Genomic DNA, 18,311 nt, shown 5'->3' on the forward strand with positions numbered 1-18,311 from the left:
ACATTGGACCTTCCAGACCCTGTAGACCACATTGGACCTTCCAGACCTTGTAGACCACATTGGACCTTACAGACCCTGTAGACCACATTGGACCTTACAGACCCTGTAGACCACATTGGACCTTCCAGACCTTGTAGACGACATTGGACCTTCCAGACCCTGTAGACCACATTGGGCCTTCCAGACCCTGTAGACCACAATGGACCTGAGATTGTTGCCTCACTCTAACTGTCTTATAATGTGTGTGGAAATTACCAAAAATAATCACTTGCCCAATAAAGGGTTAATGTTGATCACACAGCATAAGAAATTTCACTGTGACTTTTACACATTTCCTTCTTTAAAAAGGGTCCATTTGATCAGTAACGTAACAAAGAAGTTCATAAATAAACATCTGGAGGAACGTGAATGTGTAAAACAGATTCCAAAATGATAATTTGGCCACAAGAGGAAAGTTAGAAGAATTGTTTTATGTTTACAAAGAAAACATTAATCTTCCTGGGAACACATATCTGTTTTTTTAGGGAATTATGTTAATCTATTTAGGAAGAAAGACAATTAGTGTTCAGCACAAGCATTTAGAGATGATTCACTGGGGATTAAAGTGTCAAATACAGAGGAGGTTTGACTTGAGAGTACCGCTTTATGAAAGGTAATTCATCCTTTACAGACATTTATGAGCAATAAAAGTGTCATCCACGTCTGCTGAATGGCGACTGTTTTTCTGAGAAATAATCCAAATATCAATCTCTGCTTCTGTGTAATCAGGTTGAAATATTTTACTCGTGTGTGTGATAGTGAACATCCATTTCTGTTTTTATAGTTTCTTGTTTTTGTGTCTTTAGTTGAGAATAACCTTTATGCTGAATGATTGTTTTTTTTTTTTTTAACCTCCATTGAGGATAAAAATCAAACACCAGAGATGTTTTTATTGAAGCTTTGAGGATTGTCTCATGATATGCACTCACCGGCCACTTTATTAGGTACACCTTGGTAGTTCCAGGTGTACATGCAGCTGCGTACCATCTGGTTTAAGGATTGAAGGGTGTTTTCAGAGATGCTCTTCTGCATGCCTCAGTTGAAACCAGTGGTTATTTGACTTACAGATGCCTTCCTGTCTGTTAAGACCGGTCTGAACTGCTGCTCACTGGTTGGTTTCTCTTTTGCAGGGTAGACCATTCTCTGTAAACACTATAGATAGTTGTGTATGAAAATCCCTATAGTTCAACTGAAATACTGAAATACTTAAAGCACCAAAGTCCCTTAAATAACCTTTATTCTCCATTCTGATGCTAAGATTGAACTTTGGCAGATCATCTTCACCATGTTTTCATGTCTAGATAGATAGATAGATAGATGGATGGATGGATGGCTGGCTAGATAGATAGATAGATAGATAGATAGATAGATAGATAGATAGATAGATAGATAGATAGATAGATAGATAGATAGATAGATAGATAGATAGATAGATAGATAGATAGATAGATAGATAGATGTACTTTATTTATCGCAAAATGGGAAATTACAGTGTAGCAGCAATGTGCCATGTGATTGACCTATTAGATATTTGCATTAACAGTTGAAGTAGTGTTGAAGTAGTGTACCTAATAAAATGGCCAGTGAGTGGATATTAATCGTATTTACAGTTTTACTTATGAGATTTGACAATTTGTGCAAAATACCACATCCAGAGTGGAGGTGAGGGTCATTTACAGGACATCACAGACAGAAAACAAGTATCTTAATAATAATTTTGGTCTGTAATTAAGATAAGATAAAATAAGATGAGATGAGATGAGATGAGATGAGATTAAACAAAAACCATAAGGTTAAGGAAAAATTAAAGCAAAAAATAAAGCAGCTCTTAGTTTAAGCGATAAATAAGTACAAAAATAAGTAAAAGAGCAATACGTGAACAGCATATTTTACACCTTAATAATAGTACAGATACTACTACTACTAATGATAATAATAATATACTGTCTTTCTACAAGCCAATTAGCTGACAGTAAGGTTAGGTAAGCTGAGGTAATGTTAGGTAATGTTAGGTAAGGTAAGGTAAGGTAAGGCAAGCTGAGGTAAGGAAAGGTAAGGTAAGGTAAGGTAAGGTAAGAAGCTTAAGATGATACAAAGTAAAAATGAAGCATCTCCAGTAAAAGTGTGTCTGAAAATAAGTTAAAAAAAAAGAGCAAGATAGGAACTGTAATGACAGTATGAACAAGAGACACCGTCATGATATAATAAAGATAAATAAATGTAAAAGTGTGTCAGTCTAATTTGCTGATGAAATAACTCACCTCAAACTAAAGTGTGTGTTTTAGAGCATTAGAGTGTATCGTGGGTGGAGGACAGGCGGAGATGGTGACCTACATATTTACGGGGTCGATGCTTTGTCTGCCGCCAGCGGTGACTCACTCACCTCTTATTCCAAACCCGACAAGTTGACTAAGTCCATATCATTATTCACCACAAACAGCCACACCAAGGGAAGGGAAACAACACAGAAAAAACCCCGTACACACACACACACACACACACACACCAACACCTGTGAGCTGCAGCTCTCAAACACTGGCCATTAGAACGGAGGCTGGTAGACAGACAGTGAAAAAGGTGTGAATTTCTTCAATATAACTATGAAGACAAGTGGTTACAGCTGAAAGTGGGTCTGATTCATGTGTATGTGTGCAGCCTACTTGTGGTCAAGTTATGTAAATGTGACCTGTTTTTTGTATTTTATTGTTTTAGACATTTAGAACAGAAAGATTGCTAGTGGGTGATTACGATAACTATTACCAACACTGTTGTTCTTATTAGATGTATTATAGTTGAGCGGACATAAGTGGATGGTTGTTTGCACTTATTGTAAACTACGTGCATTGTTTTTTATGTGTGATTAAAAATATTCATGTCAACAAATGAATAGCGGATGTCAGCAGCGTGGCATTAGAAAGAAACACAAAGCCTTCAGAGGAGCTTTGTTTCTCTACAAACCTGTAAAGCACAAGACTGGAAATGAAAAGAATCAAAGTCAGACTATTTAACTCAGATGATAAAACAGATTTTCCTTTTGTAAAACAAGAAGGTCGGTGCAGTTTATTCAGTATTTTGCACCTACACATTATTTTTCCTTAAATGAGCAGCGACTTAGAGTGTAATGTGTTCACAGTGGCGGCTGCTTTATCAAAAACCAATAACAAATTGTATTTACTTCATGCTTGATTTGTGTCTTTTCTGTGATGCTGCTTTTTACTTTGTTTTTCTGTATCTTTATGGCTATATATGTAATTATGATATCTACCCTTATCAGAGCTAAACATTTATGTGAAACATTATTAAAATCACGGTAAGGCCCAGTACAATATCCAGGAACTACAACTTTTAGATATAACTATACTTGTAAGATTGTAAGACGAAAATCAAGTAACTTAATTATAATCATTTTTGTCTGTAATTAAGATAAAATGAGATCAAGCAAAAAATAAAGCAGCTCTTAGTTTAGTGATAATTGTAAATAAGTACAAAAATAATAATACATCAGTTTTATGTAGCGCTTTTCTAGATACTCTAGGCACTCAAAGACACTTAAATAAAAGAGCAGGATATGAACAATCTATTTTACACCATAATTATAATATTACTACTAATAATAATAATATGTCTATATGTGTAGTTATATATCTACCCTTATCAGAGCTAAACGTTTAAGTGAAACATTATTAAAATCACACTACGGCCAAGTACGATATCCAGGAGCTACAAGTTTTAGACAAATCTATACTTGTAAGATTTGACAATTTGTACAAAATATCACAGACAAGAAACAAGTATCTTAATAATAATAATGATTTTTGGCTGTAATTCAGATGAGATGAGATGAGATGAGATAAAAAGCATAAGGTCAAGCAAAAAATGAAGCAGCTTTTAGTTTTGTGATAATTGTAAATACATACAAAAATAAATAAAAGAGCAAGATATGAACATCATACTTTACACCATAATTATAGTACTACTACTACTAATATGTCTATATGTGTAGTTATGATACTTACCCTTATCAGAGCTAAACATGTAATATTTGAGTTTACTTTAATGTGAAATGCTGCTGCAAAATGCACAATCTGTCCTTGATATGTATAACAATTTTGTGTTTTGTGTAGGAATTTAGGGTAGGTTGAAGGATGGGGTAATAGGGCGGGAGATCATAAATTAAACTTCAACCCACTCCTTTTTGAATGTTGGACTTTCTTTTGTATAATGCTTTTGTTGTTTGGTTTTAATGCAAATTCAAAATAAACAAACAAACATTGAAGTTAAGATGGCCAAGTTCAATATCCAAGAGCTACAAGTTTTGGATAAAACTATTATTTAAAATGATAAATAAAGCGTTTGGTCCAAAAGAGATGCATATAACTGTATTATCCAGATGCATGGGCAGATATTAAGTCATTATTTTTATGTTTTCAGTCAAACATGAATTATTGGTCAGATAAACTATTACGAAGTACTTGGAGACAGCCTATACCGTGGCTCAGGAGGTGGATCAGGTCGTCCAATAACTGTAGGGTTGGCGGTTCGAATCCCACTCTGTCCAAGTCCTAGCTATCCTAGCTGGTGTGTCCTTGGGCAAGACACTTCACCCTCCTTGCCACCAGTGCTGCTACTCACCAAGGTTATTATCGTTAATGAAAACTAATGAAATGATGAAAACTGGAATTGAAAAAACATTTCTGTTAACTGAAATAAATAAAAATGATAATTAAAAAAAAAACAAAAAACGATAACTGACTGAAACTGTTTTGTGTGTTTACAAAACTAACTAAAACGAATAAAAATTATGGATAAAATTCCCTTCGTTTTCGTCTTTGTCAACGTCAGATTGATACGAAAGCGATTTATTTTACTCTAGCAATTTTAGCTAGCGGCACCATACGGTACATCACGGACCGTCACTTCTCGTCACTTGTGGTTTCCAGTCGTCTTCCGGTCCCCACTCTACCTGGAAACATGGAGACTAAAGTTGGGAGAAAGCAGCAGAGTCCTGTCTGGGATTTATTTGAATACGACGGAGAAGAAGAGAAAAAATACGACAAAGCTAAAATTAATACTAAAACTAAACTAAAACTAAGCATTTAGAAAAAATGAAAACTAATAAAAACTAGCAAACCTGCTCTAAAAACGAATTAAAACTGACTGAATTAGAGAAAAAAAAAGTCAAAACTAAATAAAACTAAACTATAATGAAAAATCCAAAACTATTAGAACCTTTCTCCTCACACTGTTCTACATATGTAGTTTACCACGACTGCACATGTGTCAAATTTTACAATAACTCCAACTGATGCTACTTACCAGAAATGATAATCAGTCATTTCCTTTTTTCAGCCTCTTTAATAATGACCAGTATTGTTGTGTTTGGACTTTCTGAACCCTTTTTTGGCCGTTATCGACTATGGTTCTGCTTTAGTTTTTATTGTTATGCTCTGAGCACATGATCCCACAGTTCCCTTTACATTTGGTGCAAAAACTCCCCCTGTTCAGCCTAAAACCCAACCCCGTATGTGTAACTTCTCCTCTGGTTCACCTCTGACCCGGTCTGGTCTGCTGACCAATAAGGTCCGGCTCTACACGACTGCCGGGCCCTGGCATCCACTGAGAACAAAGAGCGGGCCCCTCTGCCGTCTCCTCTGGCTGTCAGTTGCTATGGCGACTACCGATGTGGCATAGAGGGAGCGTTGCCAGGGGTAACCGGAGTTGCGACTTAATTAAACAGATCAATACGTGCTCACCGGACTCGCGAGTGCATGTGAATTTTCAGCTTTTGTCGGACTCTTAATGAGTGCTTGTGTTTGCATGTGTTTTTTTTTTTCTTTGTGCGTATTCAGCGCGGGCAGCTGTTTATGTGTGTTTGTGTGTGTCGTAGCGTTGCATCGACACGCTCAGCAGGATTCCCAGGTGGCTCTTAGTGAAGCTGAACACTGACAGGACTGTCTGTGTGCGTTTCCTCTCAACAAGCAGCATGTCAGCACTCATAAAACTCCTCCGCCTGTCCTCTTCCTCTTCCTCCTCCTCTTCCTCTGTCTTGTTACATCTCACATTTGCGTCGCCGCTCCAAAACCCCTCTGACCTCCCTTTTTGCTTTACTTCTCCTACTCTACAGCCGCTTTATTCGCCTCCTTTCTCCTCTCCTATCTATGGAAACGTCGCTCCAAATTGGCTTCTGTGCCACTTCAGAATCCACCAATCGTAAAACAGCGTTGACGTGGGATGATCTCCCAAGGAGTAGCTGTTGTGGCAACCTGAGCTTTGTATAAACAGGCTGTCTTATTTTTTTATTGTCTGTACACGCTGTTCTCTGCCTTTGTGATGCTGTGTGACCTGAAATACACAAGGGTTTCAATGTAAACGACTAGAAGATGGACTACAGATAATAAAGTAGTGCTTTAAAAAGGGGACGTTATCTCACTTGTGATGCATTTTTATTGACAAAACCATATGATATTTGTGGTGGCCCAGAGGTGCAACAGCCCAAAAAATTATCCACTATAAGACAAAAATGAGAACAGCCCAAAAAATTATCCACTATAAGAAAAAAAAAGAGAGCTGCCCAAAAAATGATCCACTATGCGAAAAAAAAGAGAGCAGGCCAAAGCATTATCCACTATAAGAAAAAAAAGAGAACAGCCCAAAAAAATTATCCTCTATAAGAAAAAAAAAGAAAAACATCATCCACCTTTTCAATTAAGGGGGCGCTGTTACCCGAAAGGTCTCTTGCTTTAAAATCAAGGCCACCACAAAAAAAAAAAAAGCATAGGCTGAAAATTTTTAAGGCCTTCAGCTAATGTGGCTAATGCTAACGAAGTAACCTACCGGATGTGGAGGTCGGTGAAAAATAAAATAAAGTTATTTTAAAAATATATAGTGGATAATTTTTTGGGCTTTCTCTTTTTTTTCCTTATAGTGGATAATTTTTTTGGCCGTTCTCTTTTTTTTTTGTTTCTTATAGTGGATAATTTTTTGGGCTGTCTCTTTTTCTTATAGTGGATAAATTTTTGGGCTTTCTTTTTTTTTTATAGTGGATAATTTTTTGGGCTGTTCTCTTTTTTTTTCTTGTAGTAGATAATTTTTTGGGCCATTCTCTTTTTTTTCTTATAGTGGATAATTTTTTGGGCCATTCTCTTTTTTTTTTCTCATAGTGGATAATTTTTGGGCCGTTCTCTTCTTTTTTTTCCTTGTAGTGAATAATTTTTTGGTCCCTTCTCTTTTTTTTTTCCTCATAGTGGATAATTTTTTGGGCCGTTCTCTTTTTTTTTTTCCTTATAGGCAAGGCAAGGCAAGTTTATTTGTATAGCACATTTCAGCAACAAGGCAATTCAAGGTGCTTCACACAGGACATTGAAATAAAAGAAACAAAAAGAAACACATTTAAAACATTATAAAAGAAACATATAAAAGGTGATTAAAAACAGCGAGTAAGAAAACAACACGTAAAATCAAAATAAAATAAAATAGAATAAAATAAAATTAAAATAAAAACACACACATATTAAAGTAAAAGTTGCAGTGCAGAGTTTCAAAGAGAATATAAAATTTAAAAAGTCAAAAGCCTTTTAGTCAAAGGCAACAGTGAACAGGTGAGTCTTTAACCTGGACTTATAAGAACTCAGACTCTCAGCAGTGGATAATTTTTTGGGCCGTTCTCTTTTTTTTCTTATAGTGGATAATTTTTTGGGCCGTTCTCTTTTTTTTCTTATAGTGGATAATTTTTTGGGCCGTTCTCTTTTTTTTCTTATAGTGGATAATTTTTTGGGCCGTTCTCTTTTTTTTCCTTATAGTGGATAATTTTTTGGGCTGTTGCACCTCTGGGCCACCGTAGACATTGCTTTTGATTTGATTGTTCATTTCAATTTGCAATAACCAGTATTTTAAATTTGTAATCCTCTGAGACCTCATAGAAGAATGGATTAACTATCAAAATTAGAGCTGCATCTTATTGCAGTCTAACAAAATACAGCAGTTTTAACCACATGACTTGAGTAGCTTTGTTTGGAAAGAATAAATCAGGTGAAGTTAAAATGTACATACACAGCAGATTTAGAAAACAAATCATAGGTAAAAGATAACAAGGTGAAAGGAGCATAAAAACATGCATTAAAGCAAAGTTCACAATGAGAACATTGAGAGTGTTGCGGAAAAGTCTTAATCCACCTTTATCTTTGTTGTTTTTGCAGAGTTTAAATATTTTTATTTCTTATTCTGTTTTCTTCAGATACAATAAGAAAGTGCAGGAAATATTTGCACAGTCTTAAAAAACACACACAAAAAAAAACAGAACTAAAGGTTAAAGTCACTATTTAGTTTGGCCCCTGACCCTGTGAGAAGAAGCAACAGAAACAATTAGAAACATCTGACATGTGCTGAATGAAACCGTAAAATATCAGAAAATTAATGAAATAAATCTCATATTGTCTGAAAAATAGGGTTAAAGATGTGTTAACTGCAAAGGGAGGTCACTCTAAACACCACCACTTTGGTTTATAGAAGTTGTTTTTACACTGAAACTGCTGTTTTTACTGCTGTACATACTTCACACTTCACTTTTGTTAAATTTATTGACTCATTTTTTAATTATTTGGTTTGATTTGTTGAGTCTTTTTGTTCATTTTTGTTCAAGTTTATATTATTTTGTTGTTTTTTGTGTTTTTATTGCAGTGTACTTCACATATATCCAGACTGGATCTTAAGAAAGAGACTAAGAACTGCATACTTTTCTAAACCTAGGACTGTACTGTGAAGTGAAAGAAACATTTGTGTATGGATGTGGGTTATTTTGTAGTTTTATTGCTTTGGACATCATTCAGATTTGACTTTTTACTCATCGCGTTGTGGTGCTGATTTAATCGTCAAACAAATTAGTTGTGTTGTCGTGCTTTGGCAGCAGTTACAAGATACTGGCGACCTGTTTTTGGCTCAAACATCTTCCTTTCTGTTGCCAAAATAATACCATACACCCGACATTGCCGTTGTTTCTGTAACTAAACAGTCTTTCTCATTGTTCTGATCTGAGGTTTGATGTGAGTGATCAGCCTCATTAGCAACAGGCTCCATGTATTTAATAAACCACAAATATAACTTGTTACTCATGGAGCATTAGAGCCATGTGAGCTTTTCTTTTGTGTACAGCAGCCAGAAAGTTGTCCCACGGCACGTTAAAAATGTTTAAATGTCAGTTTTTTCCCTGGCCCCCCAAGGGGAGGCAAGGGATATTGGTTTTGGTTTGATTTGTTTGTTTTTTAACAATCTAGCTAAACAATTGGATGAATTCATACCAAATTTGGTGTGTACATTGCCTGTGACCCAGAATAGATCTCATTACATTTTGGGAACAATAGGTCAAAGCTAATTTTTTTTTTTTATGAATTTTTAAGATCTTTTTTTTCCCCCCATGTACTTATAATGGGCGAAATTTCAAATGTCTGTAGCAGCAAAACTATTGGTTGAATTCTTACTAAATTGAGACTATAGATCACCAGTGACCCAGAATTAATGTCATCACATTTTGGGAAACATAGATCAAAGTTCACATTTTTTATGAATTATTAAAGTCTTTTTTTTCCCCTATTTACTTATAATGGGCAAAATTTTAAATGTCTGTAGCAACAAAACTATTGGTTGAATTCATACTAAATTGAGTTTATAGATTGCCAGTGACCCAGAATAAATGTCATCACATTTTGGGAAACGTAGGTCAAAGTTCACATTTTTTATGCATTTTTAAGATCTTTTTTTTTCCCCACATCTACTTATAATGGGCGAAATTTCAAATGTCTGTAGCAGCAAAACTATTGGTTGAATTCATACTAAATTGAGTCTATAGACTGCCAGTGACCCAGAATAAATGTCGTCACATTTTGGGAAACGTAGGTCAAAGTTCACATTTTTTATGAATTTTTAAGGTCTTTTTTTTCCCCTATTTACTTATAATGGGCAAAATTTTAAATGTCTGTAGCAGCAAAACTGTTGGTTGAATTCATACTAAATTGAGTTTATAGATTGCCAGTGACCCAGAATAAATGTCATCACATTTTGGGAAACGTAGGTCAAAGTTCACATTTTTTATGCATTTTTAAGATCTTTTTTTTTCCCCACATCTACTTATAATGGGCGAAATTTCAAATGTCTGTAGCAGCAAAACTATTGGTTGAATTCATACTAAATTGAGTCTATAGACTGCCAGTGACCCAGAATAAATGTCGTCACATTTTGGGAAACGTAGGTCAAAGTTCACATTTTTTATGAATTTTTAAGGTCTTTTTTTTCCCCTATTTACTTATAATGGGCAAAATTTTAAATGTCTGTAGCAGCAAAACTGTTGGTTGAATTCATACTAAATTGAGTCTATAGATTGCCAGTGACCCCGAATAAATGTCATCACATTTTGGGAAACGTAGGTCAAAGTTCACATTTTTTATGAATTTTTAAGGTCTTTTTTTTTCCCCTATTTACTTATAATGGGCAAAATTTTAAATGTCTGTAGCAGCAAAACTGTTGGTTGAATTCATACTAAATTGAGTTTATAGATTGCCAGTGACCCAGAATACATGTCATTACGTTTTGGGAAAAGTAGGTCAACTTGAAATTTTTTATGAATTAAAAAAAAAAGTCTTCTCCCATTTACTTATAATGAGCAAAATTTCACATGTCTGTAAAAACATCAATTTAGTTTCAATTTACTTCGAACTTGGCACATATATAGATGCAGCTGATATGCTGGCATCACCACATGCATAGGCATGATGACATCAGCTGGATCGATGCCAAAATAAGCTACAATGCATGCGAGGGGTGGGTTTTGTTGTACCTGGAACCACTTGTTGTCAATGTTATGGACAAGTCGTTTTTTTTTTTCCTCTGTATAAACTTGTGACAAAACATGGTTCAATATTATTTTCCAGTACTAAATCTATATGTCTTATATGCATAACAACAAATCTGACCTTGTGTGTGTGTCTTTGTCTTGTCTGCTCTCATATGTGTTTTCTGTCATTATTTGTTAGAGCTGAATGAACATGTGACTCCAGCTGTGTACAACAGAACGTTAACACATGATGAAGTCTATGGGGTCCAACTCAAAATTGCCTCAAAGTAATGAAAGACACGTTGATTTAATTAAAAACCAATGAACACAGAGCCAACTAATCATACGTAATTCCGACAATAGATCTGGACCGCTTGTAAATTGCATTTGAACTTGAAAGAAAACTCCAGTTGTGAAGAAAATGGTGAATGCACCAAATGTATGTTTCTTTCCTGAATGACTTATCACCATTTATTATAATATTATTCTCTGCCTTTGGCATTTTTTTGTTGAAATCAGATATTTTCCTATTTTTAATTCTCGGATCATGTAGATGTTCATTAAAAAATGTGACTTTTTCAATATTTTTCATTAACTTAATATAAAAAAAGCATTGTCATTGATTCAACTCCATGGGTTTAACAGGTGAATCAGTGTTGTAGAAAATGACAGTGTTTCCACATTCACTATGGAGCCTCTGACCGTCCAAATGGGTCATATCTGATGACCATGAAAAGATGACAAACTGCATTTTATTTGAATTATTTACATAGTGTATCAGCAGGCTTTAAACAGTTACATCAGTAGATGGTTTGAGTTGCCAGTGACTGTTTGGGTCTTTATAGGTTAAAACTACACAGTTGGATATTGTTTTTGTTGCTATTGGTCCTAATTCCCATAATTCCCTCCCATCATATTGTAACTGAAGTGTCTAGGAGGAAACTTGAATTGTTCTTCCTTTTGTGGACTGTTTTCAGACAGGAAGGGCTTAAATCCTCTGGTCAGATTCAGTCAGATGTGAGCCTACTGCTCTGGAATCATGTCCTCAGGTTCATCTGGGTTTAGATCTGGACTCAAAGGAGGAACTGTAGAAGGAAGGACTGGTTTAATGAATGAAGGAATGAAGGAATGAAGGAATTATTTATTTATCATTTTTATTTTTTTACGTACAATATCACCACAACAAGAAGAAACTACAAGTTACCAGAAATAAATAAATAAATAAAAACAATAGACAAAAACCAAAACAAAAAAAAGACAATAGCCACAAAGGAAAAACAAAAAAAAAACTGATAGATGATAAGAAGAATGAAGACAATAGACAAAAATCATGAAAAAAAGACAGAGACAATAGACATACATTAACACACACACACACACACACACACACACACACACACACAACAGTTCTTAAACAGTTTAGATCAGTAGATGCTTTTCATTGCTGGAAACTGTTCAGGACATGTTGGGTTAAGAACAAATGTACTGGTACCAGTGGTTTGTGGAAGAAACTCAGTGTTTTACAGTATTTTGTGACACAGTAGACAAGACTATGTAACTATTGCACAAGCATAAATCATCCTGGTGATGATGATATTATGCTGCCCGAGTCAAAATATTCATCTGATGACTCAGTAATGAAAATGATCCATAGCCAGAGCTCAGCATTACTCATCTAATACTGAAGAAAGAACAGAAGGTGGAACTTGTATATCTGTGTTTTTGGTTCCTTCACTTGGATCAGAAGTTATTTTTTTTAACCCATAAAGACCCAGTGTTACTTTTGTGTCAGTTCCCAAATGAATTTCCTCTTTATTGAACCATCAATAAGTGATTTATCTGCATTTATTATAATATCATCCTCTGTATTTGGCATTTTTCAGTGTAAATCATGTATTTTCCTATATTTAATTCACTGATCATGTAGATGTTCAGAGTAAATTCAAAGGTTATTATATAAGAACAGAGACAACTGAATGAATGAATGAATGGATGAATGAATGAATGAATGAATGAATGACATTTTTATTTCAAACGTGTAGACGGTGAAATCAAAACAAAAATCAACCAACGAAATATAAGTACAGGTACATAAATGATTGATAAGCAAACAAACAACAAAATAAATAATAGTAATAGTAAATAATAATAATAATAATAAAACAAATGAAATTATCCATACTCGAAAAGGAGTAGAAATTAGTAAAAACTTATTTACTCCTACCCCCAATTTCTATTCCTCCAACTGAAGATAAACAAACTTTTTCAGCAAAGATATCAATAACTGAACATAAAACAAGTGTGTCCATCCACTGTCATTGATCCAACTCCATAGGTTTTACTGGTGAATCAGTGTTGTAGAAGATAACGGTGTTTCCATGGTAACTACGGAGCCTCTGAACGTCCAAATGGGTCATATCTGACGACCGTAAAAAGACGACAAGCTGTATTTTACACCAATTATTTACATGTATTGATCGAATTAGTGAATCAACAGGAATTAAACAGTTTACATGAGTAGATGCTTTTTGTTGACGGTGGATTTTTGGGTCTTAATGTTGAGCAGGTGATGAAGCCAAACCTCGTCTTAGCTGCGTCTTCCAAATCTGTGTCTCCTGTGTCGAAGTGATGTCTAAATCAAACAGATAACAGGGTGAAGCATCTCCACAGGAATGCCACATCTTGTCTCATCTTGTCCCCAGAACACAAACTCCTGTTTTGTTTGATATCAGTTAATTTATTGGGTCCTGAAAACAGGCCTGTCGCAGTGTCTGAAGAGGTGGTAATGAGGGACGTGTCGAGGCCGCTGCGTTGGAGGCGCGCCAAAGCAATTACAAGTTTGTCATTTTAACGCTTCTTTCCCTTAATAGTGCTACTTAAACACTGGAAAACTGGCATCATCTTTTGTTTCGTCATGGTGGAAAAAAAATATTACAACCCCTGCTGGCTTTTGTTATCACTCCTCCAACATGTTTTCTCCCACTTAGCTTGGTGACAAATTTCATGACAGGCCTCCATTGTGAGTTTTTTCGTGACTGACAGCCTCTTGAAGCTCAGTCTTTCTTCTTTTTAGCTTCCTCTTTTGTCCTTGTTGCTACAAATTGCCACCATTTTATTCTTTGTTTTTCATTATTTTCTAATAAATGAGCTGGTTTGAGATTAGTCTTTTACAGCAGCCATGAGATTATGTGATCAGAGCAGTGAACAGAAAAATGTCTGCAGCTTTAGTTTTATTTAAGATGTTACTTGGTTTTGTTTTCGCTTGCTTGACTTGGCAATGTTAGATAGTAATAGGAACATCTTTTGAAAACAACTTGCAGGGTAATTTACATACAATTAAAAATACATGGACCAAAAACACTAATGAATTAATGCTACTTCTCCACAAACAGACAGTTTTCCCACTCAAATGTAAAAAAAAACCCCACAGTTTTCCTCAAAGAACTATGAGTTTTGATTTGTCACATAACAGTTTTCCACTTTGCCTCCATTTTAATGATCTTGGTGATATTGGATCGTGTTCACATATAGCTTCTTTTTTTGGTTGATAGAGCTTTAGCCTGCTTTTGTGAATGGCATAGTGATTTCTGGAAGTGTTCCTGATGCCTTATAGGAGTGATATTTTGCTTTTTTAAATGGAATTAGGCATTTTCAAACATTTCCCTGTGGTCTACATAAACTGTAAATGCTATACTTGGGTCTGAATTCTTCATTAACCCTTTCATGCACTGTCCACTCCAGTGGACAGTTCTTCTCCAGCTGTTCTCTTGTATATTAATGGGTTTTGTCGTTTTAGTTCCATATCAGCCAACACAGTGGACGCTTATGCACCATCCCATACACTGTAATTCAGATCATTACTGTAACTTTACTGTTCTTGATAAACCTGATCTGTAGTAACATGTTTGAGTGTAAATCAGTTGTTATTTGTTAGACAAGAAGGGTGTTTTTTTGCATATTATCTCCATGAAGTGAGTAATTACTAGCATTAGAATATGTTAAAATGTGAGAAGACATCAGATTAGCAGCATTAAACATGTTTTTATTTCATTGTTTTCATATCACTTTCGGATATTGGGCTTTAAACATGTTTCTTTACTTCAAAAATTAAATGCATGGATATTTTTGTAACTCCATAGAAAAAAAAAAAACTCGATCGCATTGTTTTTTTCATGGCTAAACACTGAAGAAAAAAATCTTGACTAAGGTTCTCATAATTCGTGCATGAAAGGGTTAATTCAACTCCACAGGTCCATCTTCAACCCTATTTCTGAGTAATGACACCAGAAAGGTCATTTTGAGGCTGGCCCTTTAAATGCAAATAAGCCACTTCAGGCCCCGCCCCCTCCAGGTTGTTGGCTGTGCTGCTCTGTCCAATTCAACCAGCAACTGAACATTTTATATAATCGGCTCGAAGTTTGGACATATTTTCAGTATGGACTACAACCGCTGCTGCTGACAAACAATTATTATCGTAGTCGGAGAAATGTTGGTCAGAAGTCGTGACCTTATATGTGCAAAAGTCGTCATGTAACTAGTTATAGACTCAACAAATTAAGCAAGAATTAAAACCGGTTGTAGAAATCCAGTCGATTTTAGCCAAAATGAATATAAAGATAGCTTTGCAGCACCTGGAGGGTTCAAATTTAAACTTTTTTTTTTAACTATTAGGGTCCAAATAGACAAATAAATGAACCAAAGACTAATAAAAGTGGGTTTAGCAAAATATGACCCCTTTAAACTAAAGGTAAAAGATTACATTTAATTATTCCCCTTGGGTAGTTTAGTCTCTCCATTCTACCCGTCATAATACATACAGCATCTAGAATTAGCGTTAGCATTAGTTGCCATTGAAGATGCTTGGTGACCAACTCCAGATCTTCATCAGTATCTCAGTCAAAGCCACTAACAGGAAAATAAACCCACCTGAAAGAAATGCACACAAAGCAGAGAACAAACTCAACACAGACTAAAAACCTTATAGCTGTGAGGTGTACATGCTAATCACAACACTGCCATCCATTTTAATGCAGTGTTGCTTGAGGACCTGAAGATTATGAGCATCCAGTGTTTATTTTCGGCCTTGCCTTACTCTCTATAGACGTTTCTCTTGTGAATCTTTTTATTATCGTATGTATAGTAGATTATTAAATATTCCAAGTCTAGGCAGTGTTATGTTGGATGGAATATTACTCTGAGATGATTTCACAATTTGTAGACACAGTTTTGTTTTTTTTCACAGATTGGTGAATCCCATCTTTTCCTCTGAGAGACTCTACCTCTTTCAGATGTTCTTTCTGTACTCATTCATGGCACTGACCTGTTGCCAGTTAACCTAATTAGCATCAAAGTGTTCCTTATTTGTCATGATTTGTACTTTTCCAGGCTTTTTTATTCCCCCATTCCATCTTGTTGGAGTTGTGTTGCTGCCATATTCAAATTGACCTCTTTTTCTTTTTCTTTTCTTTTCTTTTCTTTTCTTTTCTTTTCTTTTCTTTTCTTTTCTTAGATGTGCAAATCATTGAAGTGGTTATATATATATATATATATATATATATATATATATATATATATATATATATATATATATATATATATATATATATATATATATTACAAAGTACCCCAACTTTTTTGGAAATTTTGGAATGTGGTTGTACTTCAGAGTTGTGTCCACTGGTATAAAAACAACAACAACAACACTGCTTCTATTTTTCATCACTTTGTTCTTTTCTTTTGTATCAGTTCTTATCCTCAACTTTGCCAAACACCCCTTGGCTTTAGTTTTCATCACACTGGGAGATGGCAGACTCAAGGCTACAGTGACTCACTATTCCTTATAATGATAGTTGTTGTTTTTGTTTTTTTGTTTTTTTGTTTTTTTTTTACCGTGTTTTAATATTTCATAGTAGAAATACTGTCTGCAGCTCTTTTAAGCAACATGAAACAAAAAATAATTGATCAAACAGTAATATCAACAAGACAAGCACTTAAAATGGTAAAATAAGTGGTAAAAGCAATAAAAACTAAGTCTAAAATAGTAAGTTTTCAGTGGGATTTGGTAAAACATGAATAAAAACCGTCTCTAACACATTGACCTGGATTGTCACTTGAAGTTGTCTCCGTCCTGGTCTCAGTGCATTTACAGTTTAACACAATTAACTGTTTTTAGTGTTCGTGTAATGTGTTCACGTCCACAGTTAACACTTTGCTTGTCTCCATCTGCTTTCTCAATATTGAACTTTGTGAAATCCATATTGACTGACCTCATCCCATCTCTGTCCTCGTCTCTCACAACGCTGTTATTTAGCGATTACTCCATAGTTCTAATTATCTCCCTCCTCTTTGTCTGCAGAGGACTCGAAGGCTACGTAATGCGTCCATTAGTGGACATATTAGATGTCTTCATCTCTGGGAAACTGTGTTTAAGTTTCAGTCTGCCTTTGTGTTTCTACAGTTGGTTTATTTAGTAAAGAGCAGAACAGGATGGCAGGACTGGGCCATAAAACATACTGGGATATACAATTTTTTTTTTTAGCCTTATTCTGTTTTTTTGTTGTTTTTTTTTAACTTTATTAGATAAAACAGGAGCTCTTTCAGTGTTTTCTTGTTTTATTGCATATACTGATGTTGAATGACGTTTTTTATCATTATTCCATTTCTGAAATCATGTGGTTCTGAAATGTTCCACTGGTTGATTTGACCATTAGGAATAATTTAAGTCCGTAGAATAACCATCCATTTTTTTAAATTTTTTTATTTTTATTTTTTTTACATCCTTTTGGTTTTTGTTTTTTTAGGGAGGTAATTTTTATCTTGTGTATTTTGCATTTTCTTCCCATCTTTTATATAGATTTTGTTTTGTTGTATCGTTTTCATCTTGTTGCCTCTTGTAGGTTTTCATTTGTTCTTTTACTTCATTTTCTTACTGTTCATAGTATTATTTTAGTGAAATTTCCCCACGGTGGGATAAATAAAGTCTTATCCTATCTTATCTTATCTTATCTTATTTTGTAATTTTTATTATTACATTTTATGTTTTTGTTGTGTTGATGATTTCTTTTACGTTGCGTTTGTCTTGTATCTTTTACATCAGTTTCATCTCGTGTATTTTATTTCAGTTCTGTTTGTTGTATCTGTTATGTGTGTTGTCTTCTTGTAGCATCTTGAACTTGACTTTTGTCACTTTGCCATTTTTCTGTTGTGGTCAAATCAACAGTTGTGATATTGTGATGGTTGCACAGTTTCAGGAACGACCTGAATTGTGTTAATGCATTATGAGTGTTATTATATGTAATGGAAAAACTAAGACTAAAGCTGAAACTGGCTGTGGCAAAGAATATGAACTGAAGTAAAAATGAAAGCAAGAGCAAATAAACTAAAATGAACTAGAATTGTGGCTACAAATAGCTTTGTTGTTCTACCCTTTTGTTTGTTTTACATTACAGGT

General features: G+C 34.8%; 1 protein-coding gene across 1 annotated transcript in view; it reads left to right on the forward strand.

Annotated features, from left to right (window-relative positions):
• rnf19b (ring finger protein 19B) overlaps positions 1-18,311 on the forward strand; it is a 100,072-nt gene that overhangs the window by 46,857 nt on the left and 34,904 nt on the right. The window lies entirely within an intron of this gene.

The sequence above is a fragment of the Sphaeramia orbicularis genome, chromosome 11, assembly GCF_902148855.1.
Source record: "Sphaeramia orbicularis chromosome 11, fSphaOr1.1, whole genome shotgun sequence".
In the NCBI taxonomy this organism is placed as follows: domain Eukaryota; kingdom Metazoa; phylum Chordata; class Actinopteri; order Kurtiformes; family Apogonidae; genus Sphaeramia; species Sphaeramia orbicularis.